The sequence below is a fragment of the Macaca mulatta genome, chromosome 6 (assembly GCF_049350105.2).
Source record: "Macaca mulatta isolate MMU2019108-1 chromosome 6, T2T-MMU8v2.0, whole genome shotgun sequence".
NCBI classification, from domain to species: domain Eukaryota; kingdom Metazoa; phylum Chordata; class Mammalia; order Primates; family Cercopithecidae; genus Macaca; species Macaca mulatta.
The window spans coordinates 92410332-92425220 of record NC_133411.1 but is presented as its reverse complement, the minus strand read 5'-3'; positions in this window follow the sequence as shown (position 1 = coordinate 92425220).

Genomic DNA, 14889 nt, shown 5'->3' with positions numbered 1-14889 from the left:
AAATAGTCATACTGCCCAAAGTAATTTATAGATTCAATGCTATCCCCATCAAGCTACCATTGAATTTCTTCACAGAATTAGAAAAACTACTTTAAATTTTATATGGAACCAAACAAGAGTCCACGTAACCAAGACAATTCTAAGCAAAAAGGACAAAGCTGGAGGCTTCACACTACCTGACTTCAAATTATACTACAAGGCTACAGTAACTAAAACAGCATGGCATTGGTACCAAAACAGATATAGAGACCAATGGAACAGAACAGAGGTCTCAGAAATAACAGCACACATCTACAACTATCTGATCTTTGACAAACCTGAAAAAAACAAACAATGGGGAAAGGATTCCCTATTTAATAAATGGTGTTGGGAAAAATGGCTAGCTATATGCAGAAAACTGAAACAGGACCCCTTCCTTACACCTTATACAAAAATTAACTCAAGATGGATTAAAGACTAAATGTTAAGACCTAAAACCATAAAAACCCTAGAAGAAAACCTAGGCAATACCACTCAGTACAAAGGCTTCATGACTAAAACACCAAAAGCAATGGCAACAAAAGCCCAAATTAACAAATGGGATAGAATTAAACTAAAGAGGTTCTGCACAGCAGAAGAAACTATCATCAGAGTGAACAGGCAACATACAGAATGTGAGAACATTTTTGCAATCTATCCATCTGACAAAGGGCTAATATCCAGAATCTATAAGGAACTTAAACAAATGTAAAAGAAAAAAAAACAACCCCATCAAAAACTGTGTGAAGGATAAGAAAAGTATTTCTTAAAAAAGAACATTTATGAGGCCAACAAACATATTAAAAAAAAAAAAAAAAAAAAAAAACTGGTCATTAGAGAAAGCAAATCAAAATCACAATGAGATACCACCATCTCATACCAGTTGGAATGGTGCTCATTGAAAAGTCATATTCCATTTCTATAAAGAAATAAAAGACTTAAAGTTGTGTCAAATATTAAAGCAATCATTCTCTGATGATAACTAAAACACTATTCTAATAACACTTTATTTTAGGCCAGGCATGTTGGCTCAGACCTGTAATTCCAAGACTTAGGGAAACCAACGTGGGTAGATTGCTTGAGCTCATGATTTTGAGACTAGCCTGGGCAACACGGTGAAACACTATCTCTACAAAAAATTTAGCCAGGCATGGTGGTGTATGCATGTAGTCCCAGGTACTTGGGAGGCTAAGGCGGAAGGATCACTTGAGCCTCAGAGGTCGAGACTGCAGTGAGTTGAGGTCACACCACTGCACTCCAGCCTGGGCCTTAGAGCCAGCCCCTGTCTCAATAAAATAAAAAATAAAAAAATAGCACCTTAATTTAAAGTTATAAATTACTTGTAGAGTAGTTTACTCATTGTAGTAAACAAAAACACCAAATTTTTTATTAACTTAAAATTGTCTCAATTACTATAATTTACTATAATTAGCCAGTTTTGAAATAGAGGATAATGCACATCTATGCTTCTGTAAATGAGATAAAATTCTTATGAGAATCAGAAACATCACTCTTAGTGATATTGTAGCATTGTTTATGTAGTTATGATAAACAGATTACCCCAATAATTAAATCTATCTTTTCAATATGAGTAATTTCTTCTAAATAAAGAATATGGCCACTCTAATTTAATGATAGCTATTTAATAAGAAAAATTACTTTTTTTTTTTTTTTTTTTGAGACAGAATCTTGCCGTGTCGCCCAGGTTGGAGTGCAGAAGCGTGATCTTGGCTCACTGCCAACTCCTCCTCTCGGGTTCCAACTATTCTCCTGCCTCAGCCTCCTGAGTAGCTGGGATTACAGGTGTACGCCACCATGCCTGGCTAATATTTTTACTTTTAGTAGAGATGGGGTGTCACCATGTTGGCCAAGTTGGTCTCGAACTCTTGACCTCGTGAATGTATGAGTACAGGTGTCTTTTTTATAAAATGATATATTTTCCTTGGGGTAGATACCTAGTAGTGAGATTGCTGGGTCAAATGATAATTCTGTTTTTAGTTATCTGGGAACTCTTCATACTGTTTTTCATACAGTTTAAACTAACTTACATTCTCAGCAATCGTGCATAAACATTCCTTTTACCCCACATCATGCCAACATCTTATGTGTGTGTATTTTTTTTAACTCTACTAATAATGCTGACTGATGTAAGGTGATATCTCATTGTGGTTTTTACATTTGCATTTGTCTAATGATTAGTAATGTTGAGCATTTTGACATGTGTTTTTTGGCCACTTGTGTTTCTTCTTTTGATAAATTGTCTGTTCATATCCTTTGCCCAGCTTTTAATGGGATGGTGATGCTGTTGTATACTTTATTCATTGATGAGTTGTTTTAGTTCCTTGTATGTTCTGAATATTAGTCTTTTTGTCAGAAGCATAATTTGAAAATATTTTCTCCCATTCTCCAGGTTGTCTGTTTACTCTGTGGATTATTTCTTCTGCTGCCCAGAAGCTTTTTAGTTTTATTAAGGCCCATTTGTCTATTTTTGTTTTGTTGCATTTGCTTTTTGTGTCTTCATTAGAAATTCTTTGCCTAGGCCAATGTCCAGGAAAGTTTTTTCCTATGTTGTCTTCTAGGTTTTTATACTTTCGGCTCTTACATCTTTTATAAGTTAATTAATTCTACTCATGAGGATTCTCCCCTCATGATTGAATTACTTCCTAAAATTCCCATTTCGTAATACTGCTACATTGGAAATTTAAATTTCAGCCCGAATTTTGTAGGAGAAACCAAAATTAAAGATGTTTACTAGATACCTCTTTAATTAATTAATGTCCAAATAATGTTATATCATTTCATTTTTCATTTACTGCAACTGTCTTATAAGAGTACATTCCAAATCCTCCCTCCATCTATTCTGTTGCTGTCATACAGTTAACTTTTACACATGATTGCAAAACAAGGATTTCCCATTTACCCCACATCTAGCATCCTCTTGGACTTCTCTAAGGTTGTTGAATCTGCAACTTGCTTTTATTATTCGTGAAATTCATGTGGCCATTATCCCTTTGTATAGTTCTTTTCCTGTCTCCTTCCCCTTCTGAAACCCTAATTGTACATGTGGTACATCATTTGATATTGTTCTACAGCTCTTAGATGTTCTATTTTGCGTGCTTTCCTCTCACTTGTTTTTCATCTTGTATTTCAGATTAGCTAATTTTATTTGACTGATATTTAAGTCCTATATTCAGGTAACATTCTCTTTCGAAGTGTGGTAGCCACGCTCTAAGATGACCTCTGTGATTCTTACATCCTGGCATTCAAACCTTTATGCAATCTCTTCCTATCCTAAATAGAACTTACCTGTGTAATCAGTAGGATATACCAAGCATAATACAGTATGACTGGGGAGGCTAGTCTATAAAATATATTGTGGATTCACATTATACTCTCTTGGAGCACTAATTCTAAGTGTAGAAGCAGCGATGCTAATGCTAAAAATTTCTATGGAGAGGTTCCTGGAGCAAGAAATTGAGACCTCTGACAGAGACCAGCACTACATTGCCAAACATATGAGTGAGCCACTTTGGAAGTAAAATCTTGAGGCCTAGCAAATTTTCATATGACTGTAGCTCTGTAGCTCTTACTAATATCTTTACTACATGCTTATGAGAGACCCTGACTCCGAGCCATCCAATGAAGTCACTCCTGATTTATAACCCACAGAAACTGTGGGTTTATTTAGGGGATAACACATTATCCCCAAAGAGCATGCTATCCCCAGAATAAAGCCTCAGTTTCTGTGGGTTATGAGTTCAGGAGAAATTAGTTGCATGCGTTAGGCTAATATTGATAACTAATACTAAGTAAATTATTACTTATTACAGATTTTCTTTCCTTCTCTGTTATTATATAAGATATATCCTGGACACATAATATGATGGTGGAGCTTTATGTGACCTCATGGCCAAAAGGTGAGTTAGAGGAGAGGACATTTCCATATCTTGAAAAATTTAGATTTGTGTGGCCTTTGCTATAGAGTAGCAAATTTAGTATGCTTCCTGACCACTTGTTGGGGAAGAAGGTAATAAATATATGGCCTATAATCTATTTGTTTTCTGATTACCAGGGGGACAGTTTTACGAGGAAAAATAAAATTTAAAAAAGAAAACAGATGACTTGGTCTAATATTATTTCTTTGTGTGAACATACTGATAGCTGATTTCCTAGTAAATAGATTTATGATATTTTCTAGACGGGAAAGTACTTATTTAAATTATCCACTAAAAAGAATGGCCTTGGTTTTAGGGTTCTTCATAATAAAAACCAAAGTATCCATGAATTTATGAGACATATCTCTCTGGGAACTCCCTTCTAAACCACATAGAAATCTAAGTAAAGAATGGAGCATTTCATAATCTAAATGCTCTTGACTGTGTGAGATGACCGTAGCACCTCATTAGACATTGCACGTTTAATCCAGGTACAGAACTTGTCCAATATGAGAAGGACATACCTCTGCAAGCCATGCAGAATTTTATAGAATCCCCTCTGTTTTCTCTGTGATTCTCAGTTGTAGCTTTGAAATTATTAGTAGAGCTTAATACTGGATAAGAGCTCTGATTTGGCGAGTCTGATACGACAATCTGGCATTTTAGAACACTCTCAATCTTAACTACTACACTGTTAACAACATATTCTTTGGAAACCTAGATTATAGTGACATGGTGTGTCTAAATGACCATCATGAAGCCCTATGGACCCTAAAACACAAATATTGAAACATATTATTTGTTAAATGAGGTGGAATATAAGAGTCAGGAAGCAAATGTTGTAGATTTCATGTTCCTTCTTATTCCAGGAACAGTCATAATATTCTTCCTTGTTATCATTAAAATACTTGAAAATATTTGCATTATTTTAAATTTTAGTTCTCTGTTTTTATGACCCCCAAAGTTAATGATTAGCAAATAAAATTTATGCATTAAAAAGTTCATTTTTCTATGAAAGATCGATAGAGAAAAAATAAGAGAGCTTTCCTAAAGAAATCATAAATCCCAATCTACAGCTTATACTCTAAAAGTACATTACTTGTTTGGTGTTCTGATACGTTCTGAAAGATTTTACATTTGAAACATGCAACAGTATATCACCTAAACTGAAATATAGTAAAATTCCAAGATGAGCTTTAGTTTTCCATCCAAAGTTTTCTAGTCTGTGAATTTTCTCCTTTCACAACTATAATCTTCAGTTGCAAAATAGATTCAGTGATTCTGACACTTATACAAAGAAATTTGTATGTAATGTACACATTCTGGGTAAAATCTCACATGAAAAAGTATTTCCTTAGAAATTGATATCTTTATTTTTCTGTCAGTGCCTATAAGATGCAGTTTATTTAGGTTGATTTTTTAAGAAGGTAAATATTAAGGTTTATTTTAAGATTGTTTTAAACCCGTTCTCTAAATTTTTATAAAATTATATTACAAAAATATTTCAACTACAAAACCTGTTCAAAAGAAATGCTTAGTTGTAATAAATAAGAGCATCCTATTGATTTTTTGTATTTATTAAACATGTGTAATGCTCATAATATAAAAGACAAAATACGAAATGATTTTTAAATACCCCTAGTGATAATTTTTCTTTTACAGATGTTCATCAATCTTTCTAGCTAAGCTAGAGGTCTAGGCTGACTTTTGGGAAAATGGATGATGCTTATAATTATCTCAAAACTGTGTGACTTGGATTGATAATTCCTGAAAGAAAAAAAACATAGTTTGCTTTGATCACTCTCTTTATTCAGGCCTTCAACTATCTATCGGTTTCTATTCTTTCATTCATATATACATCAACTAATCCAAATGTTTGTTTCAGTTATTTGTACATTACATAGTACACAAGAGATGATATACATACATATGATGCCTTCATTTGTATAGAATTTTCTGGAAAAAAGTAATGTGAGTTTCAGAGAAAAAATGTAAATGTAAGAAATTTTATTGCTATGCATCCTCATCAACAACTGCTATTGTGCTTTTAAGATTATCATAACTTCCATCTAAGTACTAACCAGGCCTGATCCTGCTTACCTTCTGAGATCAGATGACATCGGACACATTCAGGGTGATATGGCCATAGAGGTACATTCATACAGTGGAATCTTATTAAGTAATAATAAGAAATGAGCTATCAAGCCATGAAAAGACACAGGGAAAGAAACTTTACATGCAAATTGTAAAGTGAAAGACGTCACTCTGAAAAAGCTGAAGACGATGGGATTCTAAATATATAACATTTTTTACAAAGCAAAACTATCAAGAAATAAAAAGATCAGTGGCTGCCAGAAATTGGCAAGAGCAGGAAGACAGAAGAGGTAAGTGAAGCGCTGAGGGTTTTTTTTGGTTAGGGATGTGAAACTATTCTGTATGGTATTATAATGGTGGATATATGATGAATTTTGCCAAATCTATACAACTAACTGTACAATAAAAAGAGTGAACCTAAACTAGGAACATTAATAATAGTTTATAGTTAATAATAATATATTAATATTATTTCCTCAGTGGTAAATGTTCCATACCAATAAAAGATGTTAATAACAGGAAAATGTAAGGGGTGGCTGTAGAGAGAGAATATATGGGAAAGCTTTGCTCTTTGTGTTGAATTTTTTTGTACACTAAAATCATTCTACAAAATCTATTAATTAAAAAAAAACTGCAAGGAAATAGAAAGAAACCTACAATATAATTGGAGATTTCAATATCACTCTTTTAATATGGGATAGTATACTTAAAATGAAAACCATGAAGGATAAAGTCTTGATCAACATTTTAAATCAATTTAATCTAATTTTCACTTATAGAATAATCAATTGAAGAAAATAAAAAGGACAATTAGATGGCTGGGTCATATGGTACATCTAGTTCTAGATCCTTGAGGAATCGCCATACTGTTTTCCATAATGGTTGAACTAGTTTACAATCCCACCAACAGTGTAAAAGTGTTCCTATTTCTCCACATCCTCTCCAGCACCTGTTGTTTCCTGACTTTTTAATGATCGCCATTCTAACTGGTGTGAGATGGTATCTCATTGTGCTTTTGATTTGCATTTCTCTGATGGCCAGTGATGATGAGCATTTTTTCATGTGTCTGTTGGCTGTATGAATGTCTTCTTTTGAGAAATGTCTGTTCATATCCTTTGCCCACTTTTGGTTGGGGTTGTTTGTTTTTTTCTTGTAAATTTGTTTGAGTTCTTTGTAGGTTCTGGATATTAGCCCTGTGTCAGATGAGTAGATTGCAAAAATTTTCTCCCATTCTGTAGGTTGCCTGTTCACTCTGATGGTAGTTTCTTTTTCTGTGCAGAAGCTCTTTAGTTTAATTAGATCCCATTTGTCAATTTTGGCTTTTGCTGCCGTTGCTTTTGGTGTTTTAGACATGAAGTCTTTGCCCATGCCTATATACCCAAAGGATTATAAATTATGCTGCTATAAAGACACATGCACACGTATGTTTATTGCGGCACTATTCACAATAGCAAAGACTTGGAATCAACCCAAATGTCCATCACTGACAGATTGGATTAAGAAAATGTGGCACATATACACCATGGAATACTATGCAGCCATCAAAAAGGATGAGTTTGTGTCCTTTGTAGGGACATGGATGCAGCTGGAAACCATCATTCTTAGCAAACTATCACAAGAACAGAAAACCAAACACCGCATGTTCTCACTCATAGGTGGGAACTGAACAATGAGATCACTTGGACTCGGGAAGGGGAACATCACACACCGGGGCCTATCATGGGGAGGGGGGAGGGGGGAGGGATTGCATTGGGAGTTATACCTGATGTAAATGACGAATTGATGGGTGCTGACGAGTTGATGGGTGCAGCACACCAACATGGCACAAGTATACATATGTAACAAACCTGCACGTTATGCACATGTACCCTAGAACTTAAAGTATAATAATAATAAATTAATTAAAAAAAAAAGGACAATTATTTTCAAGAGTATGCAGGACACTTACCAAAATAATCCATATTCAGAGCAATTAAACAAATCACAATGAATTTAAAATGATCCAAGCTACATAAATTATTGTCTCTTACCATAATGATATCAAATTAGAAACAAAAAAACAGAGCTCTCTCTAGAAAATCCCCAAAATATTTGGAATTAAATAATAGGATTCTAATCATTGATTGGTGATAGAAGAAATCAAGAGAAATATTAGGAAGTATTTTACTCAGAAAAATGCAACATAACATTTGTAGGATGCCATTTGACAGCAATATAGGTAAGAAAAGTTTTTTGCACTGTAAATCTATATTAGAAAAAGAAATTTCTCACTTCAATTACCACAGATTCCACTCAAACTAGAAAAATCAAACAGAAATTATAGCCATAGTAAGCAGCATAAAAAATGTAAATGAAAACAATTGAAATAAAGATTTAAAAAATTAAAAATTAATGAAACCACACCTGATTCTTTTAAGATGAAGTTTGAAATAAACTTGTCATAGTAATCAGGAAAAAAGAGACATAAATTATCAATATTAGAAATGACAAAAATTACATGAATTTTAACAAGATCTTCAGGTAATTTTGATGCCTGACAGCTGCAGAATAATGGAGTCCGACTAGCTTTCCCTTTTTCTCCTTTTTACCCTTCTGTCCCCCACACTAACATTTCGTATCTAAAAGCAAGTTTGTCTATACACCCCTCACATATTTTTCCTACCTGAATTCTATATATTACCTCACTACATAGAAGAAAAATAATAATCGTTTTAAAGCAAGTAAATTAAAGCAATTTAAATATATGTATAATTTTGTAATAAAATAAAATCTACATTATTACCTAGAGCTGAAATCATTTGCCCAATTTTGTGTGGTTTGGCATTTCTGAGTCATTAAGAAAGATTTTAAATGAAGATAAATAATCAAGATCCTGAGAAATTATGTACTTTGATCCTCCGGGTTTCTTCAATTCTAATAACTGTATGTAAACAATTATTTATACAGTGTGCTTGGTGTTCAAAGTGTATATAAATTACAGTGTCTTCTTTCTTAGTGAAAGTTGTAAAGCCCACAAAATAAAAGTATAAGCTTAATTTCCTTAACAACATCTTAGATATAACATTATCTGTTTAGTTTGAATTTATTCCAATTTGCATGTGATATTATTCATTTTATTTTTAACTAATTATTTGCATATATTTTAGCTAAAACCACACTGAAAAAATAATGAGGTATTTCAGATATAATTTAAAGAAGAGCTAAAAATGAGGTTTGTCTTAGAATACAATTATAAACAGAAATTCAACATCAGATTTTACCAAAATTGCTGACAGAATGAAACAAACAAACAAACCAAAACAGGAAAAACAAAGGACAAACAACAATTACGGGAATTTCCTTAACAGAAAGTCAGATATGGGATGAAAAAAGTCAGCAAGAATGGCATAAAAACATGTGGATGTGTAGCTGGAAATATAATGAGAGACAAATATTTTTTCGGAAATCTCAATTTTTTTGACGGCCATTCTAAAACTCATTTGGCCGGTGTTAGAATATCAAGATGCAAAAATCCGCTCATTTAAGGGTCACAATAATCCAGAGTGGGCGTTTTTGTTTCCGTGTTTTCAGCTTTCAATCCCTTTATACTCTGCTCAGATATCTGTGAAGCTCTCAAATCTTGGTTCCCAAAGATGGAATCAAATGTTGACTACATACAAGAATTTGTCAGACGACAGAAAGTAAGATGTCTCTATTTGTTGTATTACCTTTTCTTCCAATGAATTTTCCAAATATGTGTAAGTATGGACTCAAAGTATGCACTGCAGAATACAAACAGCAGAAGCAGTGACTTTTTAAATCTTTCCTCTATCTACATGATAAATAATTTTAAAGTTATCTGCACTATATTAATTCAAAATTAAAGTATAATTTAAAATGATAGAAAAGACATATAGGCAATTTCCATCCTCTGAGTGACTCAATCTTGAATAATATTATTCAATAGTAAATATAATAAATATATATAATAGTAAAGTGTTTATAATTCCATCATTTGTACTTGTGCTAACCTAATTCCAATAATATTTATATTTTGTTTAGTACTAAAAATCACTTGCAATATTTCAACACAGAGCAAACAATGGTTAACATTTATGTAGAATGCTGACCAACCTAGATCAACAAGTAAAATTTTAACAGCAGCGTTTTAAAGTAACAATATGTCTTAATATTTCTATGTCCTTATATAGTTTCCTTAACAGGGTTTTAATGGTTTATATATAAGAATGTATCTAACAAATCAGCTATTATTTGATATAATGTAAAATTTATACTTGAATATTTAGTTTTTCCAAGTCTTACAGTTATAAACAACACAGAAACTAATACATTTGTTGTCTATGTTTATAGAGTAGATGAAATTTCAACAGAAAGCAATTATACTTAAGTGATCATCAAACTCTATATAATGCATATAAAATCACATAGTAGAATATATGGTCCTTACTAGGTATAAAGTAACACTTGATTCCTTTCTCAAATTATATTTAATGGTCACATGATTTGATAATTTTAAGTGGTCATTCTCATATTCTGAATGTTCTGAATAGTAAAATATATTTAGTTTTTAATCAACTGATTAAATACTTTTAAATAGATATATTTCAGTTTCTTATCATAATAACAGCTATTTTATTTAATAATAAATTCATAATGTTAAGAGGGAAATTAATGGAAAAATAGCTGTGGAATTAGTTATTAGAATGCAAACCTTTCATAAAATCATTCAAACACTTATCTACTCAACCAACACATATGCATTCTTTCACAGTTAAGTGTTGAGAACAGTTTACATTTACAGTCTTAGCATAAATATTTACTCAGTTTAAGTGTGCAATTTAATAACTTTAGTAAACTATATGCAGCCATGTGGGATCATCCACAATCAAGGTATAGAATACGTCTATCACCCTAAAAGGTTTCCTTATGATCCTTTGCAATTGATTACTTCTTCCTGACACCAGCAACAGGCAGACACTGATTTTCTTCTCACTATTGTATTGCCCTAGAATCTTATAGAAATTTAATTTTAAAATGTTAAAATTTTAAAATGTTGAATTTATGTTTTTTCTTTCATTTACAAAATGCTTTTGATATTAAGCCATTTTTTTTTTTTTTTTTTTTTTTTTTTTTTTGTAAATTAGTTGTTCCCTAAATTCTCTTAATTTTATGTAGTATTTCTTAGTTTGGCTATAATACAATTTATTTTCCATTACTTGCTGGATATTTTGGGTTGTTTCCAACTTGGAGTTATTAAAAACAATGGTGCTATAAACTTTTGCACTCAACACTTTCTGTGAATGCATTTGTGCTTATCTTGGTTAAATATCTAGGAGTACCACGGATAAGTTACACGGTATACGTGTGTTTCTATGTTACCACCATACTGTTTTCCAAGGTTCAGTATCATTCACATTCCCACCTGCTATGCATTTGAGAATTCAACTTGCTCCACTTTCTCATCTACACCTGATGTTGTCAACCTTTCTAATCATTTCACTGTGTAATGGTTTCCTATTGTTTTAAATTTCACTTCTCCAATGAATGGAGAAACTGAGCATTTTTTCATATGATTTATTTGAATATAGGCCAATTGTTAGGTTTATGCTTTGCAAATATGTTCTCCCAGTTGTGGTTTGTCTTTTTATTTTCTTAGTTGCGCATTTCAAGGAGTAAAAGTTACTTATTTTTATATTTTATTTTATCTTTTAGTTGGTAGATTGAAATAATCTCAATCGTGCTTAAGAATTGTTTGTCTAACCTATGTAACAATGCCCTGTGTTTTTCTCTACAAGTGTAATGGTTTTATCTCTTAGTTTTAAGCATATGACTAATTTTGAGTTTGTTCTTCTATAAGGTGTGAGATAGAGATGGAGGTTAATTCTGTTCTATATAAATATGCAGATATCCAAGCACTATTTTGTTATAGACCATGTTTCCTCATTAAATTCCCTAGAAACTTTACAGAAAATCAATTGATAATGTATGTGTGAATGTATTCCTTTGCTATCAATGCTCTATTATATTCTATTGATCTACATATCTGTTCTACAGCATGCCACATTATCTTGTTTACATAGTTTAACAGTAAGTCTTGAACTCTTGTTCTCTCAACCTTGTCTTTTTCAAGATTACTCTATTTTAGGTATTGACTTTCAATATAAGTTTTAAAATCAGCTTATCAAGTTTTAATAAGCATAGATGCCTATTAGAAATGAGATTGCATTAAAAACTACATTAATTCTCAGTGATTGCCATCTTAACAGTATTGAATCCTTAAATTCACTAACTTAATATGTCACTTTGCTTATTTAGGTGTTTACTTTCTTTCTTTCTTTTTTTTTTTTTTTTTTCCGAGACAGAGTCTCGCTCTGTCGCCCAGGCTGGAGTGCAGTGGCCAGATCTCAGCTCACTGCAAGCTCCGCCTCCCGGGTTTAAGCCATTCTCCTGCCTCAGCCTCCCGAGTAGCTGGGACTACAGGCGCCCGCCACCTCGCCTGGCTAGTTTTTCGTATTTTTAAAGTAGAGACGGGGTTTCACCATGTTGGCCAGGATGGTCTCGATTTGCTGACCTCGTGATCCGCCCGTCTCGGCCTCCCAAAGTGCTGGGATTACAGGCTTGAGCCACCACGCCCGGCCTAGGTGTTTACTTTCTATTTGCAATTTTTTGTAGTTTTTGGTAAGCAGGTATGCATATCTTTATTTTTCTTCCTGAATAATTTTTCTGAAGTCTATTTTAAATAGAATTCCTTTTATTTTCTAAATTTGGGTGCAGATATCCCTATTACAAACTGATTTTAATTTCTTTAGATTATAACCAGAAGTGGATTACTGTATCATATTTCTAGTACTCAGAAGAACAACTATTTTAAACTTTGACTTTGTGCCAGGTAATCTTGCTAAATTCACATGTCGATTTTAGTATACTATTTTGAAGATTTCTTAGGATTTTCTATGAACATGATCATAGAAAATCCTAAGATTTTCTGCTAATCAAGACAGTTTTGCTTTTTCTTTTCTAAACATAAGATGTTGTTATTTTATTTTCTTGCCTTAGTCCAACTGGCTAGAACATTTGTGCAATGATGAATAGATCCAGTGAGAATAGGAATTATTGCCTTGTTTCTCATGTTACATAGAAAGCATTGAGACTTTTAACTTTCAATAAGATGCTAGCTCTAGGTTTTTCATAGATGGCTTTTATCAGTTTGAAAAAGTTCTCTTTTATGCCTACTTTAAGGATTTTTTCATTAATGGTAATTGAAACTTTAAAAATTCATTTTCTGTGTCTACTGGAATGACCTTATGATTTTGTTTTCTTTTACAGTCTGTTACTAACATGAATAGCATTCTTTGATTTTCTGATGCTTAAGTAATCTCAAATTCCTGACAAAATATGCTACTTCTTAAAGAAGTATTGACATTTTATATTTGATTTCATTCTATTAACAAAAATTTTGTTATTGATCATGAGGAATATCAGCATATGGCTTTTTGGTAATATTATTATCTAGTAATATTGATTTCTTAAAATCTGTTGGGAAGTATTCCTTGTAACTTTTTTTAAGGATTTTTTGTAAGATTATACTAGTCTTTCTCCTACAATATTTCGTATAGTTGCCTGCAAATATATGTACCCATTAATCAACCTCTTTTCATTTTCCCCTCTCCATACCCTTCCCAGCTTCTGCTAACCATTAATCTGCTTGCTATGTTCATGAGATCCACTCTTTTAGCTCCCACATGTCAGTGAGTACGTGCAATATTTGTCTTTGTGTGCCTGGCTATTTCACTTAACATAATGATCTCCAGTTTTATTCATGTTGTGTAATGTTCTTTTTAATGGCTGAATAATGTTCCATTTTGTATATATGCCACATTTTCTTTATCTGTTCATTCACTGATATACACTTAGGTTGATTCCATATCACTGCTATTGTGAATAGCAATTCAGTAAACATCAGAGGGCAGAAATCTCTTTTACAAACTGATTTTAATTCCTTTAGATTATAGCCAGAAGTAGATTGCTGCATCATTTGGCAGTTCTATGTTTAGTTTTTGAGGAAAGTTAATATTATTTTTCAAAATGGCTCTACTGGGTCACATTCTCAACAACAGTGTATACAAGGGTTCTGTTTTTTCTACATCACTGCCAAGACTTGTTACCTTTCATCTTTTTTATAATAGCCATTCAGACAGATGTGAAGTAATGTCTCATTGTGGCTTTAATTTGCATTTCCCTGATAACTAGAGATGTTGGACATTTTTTACATATCTCTGTTGGTCATTTGTATTTATTTGATAAATGTCTGTTTAGGTCCTGTTACCATTTTTTTAATCAAGTTGTTTTCTTGCTATTGAGTTGTTTGACTTCCTTATATAATTTTAATATTAGCCTCTTAATCTTATGTATCATTTACAGATATTTTCTCCTAGTCTGTAGCTTGTCTCTACACTCTGTTAATTGTTAGCTTTGCTCTGCAGAAGTTTTTCAGTTTGATACAATCTCATTTGCCTATATTTGCTTCTGTTGCCTGTGATTTTAGAGTCCTTTCCAATAAATCATTGCCCAGACTAAGGTTTTGGAGCTTTGTCCCTGTTTTCTTCTACTAGTTTTATAGTTTCAGGGAATTTTTTTTCCCTCTAAGTTAAAATCTTTATCCATTTTGAGTTGATTTTTTGTATATGGTGTGATGTAAGGGTCCAGTTTGATTCTTCTGCATGTAAATATTGTTTTCTCAATGCTATTCTTTGAAAAGGCTATCCTTTCTCCAGTGTGTTGTTGGTGCCTTTGTTGATAATCGATTGATCACGGTTCTAGGTCAGTAGTTCCTTCAACAGAG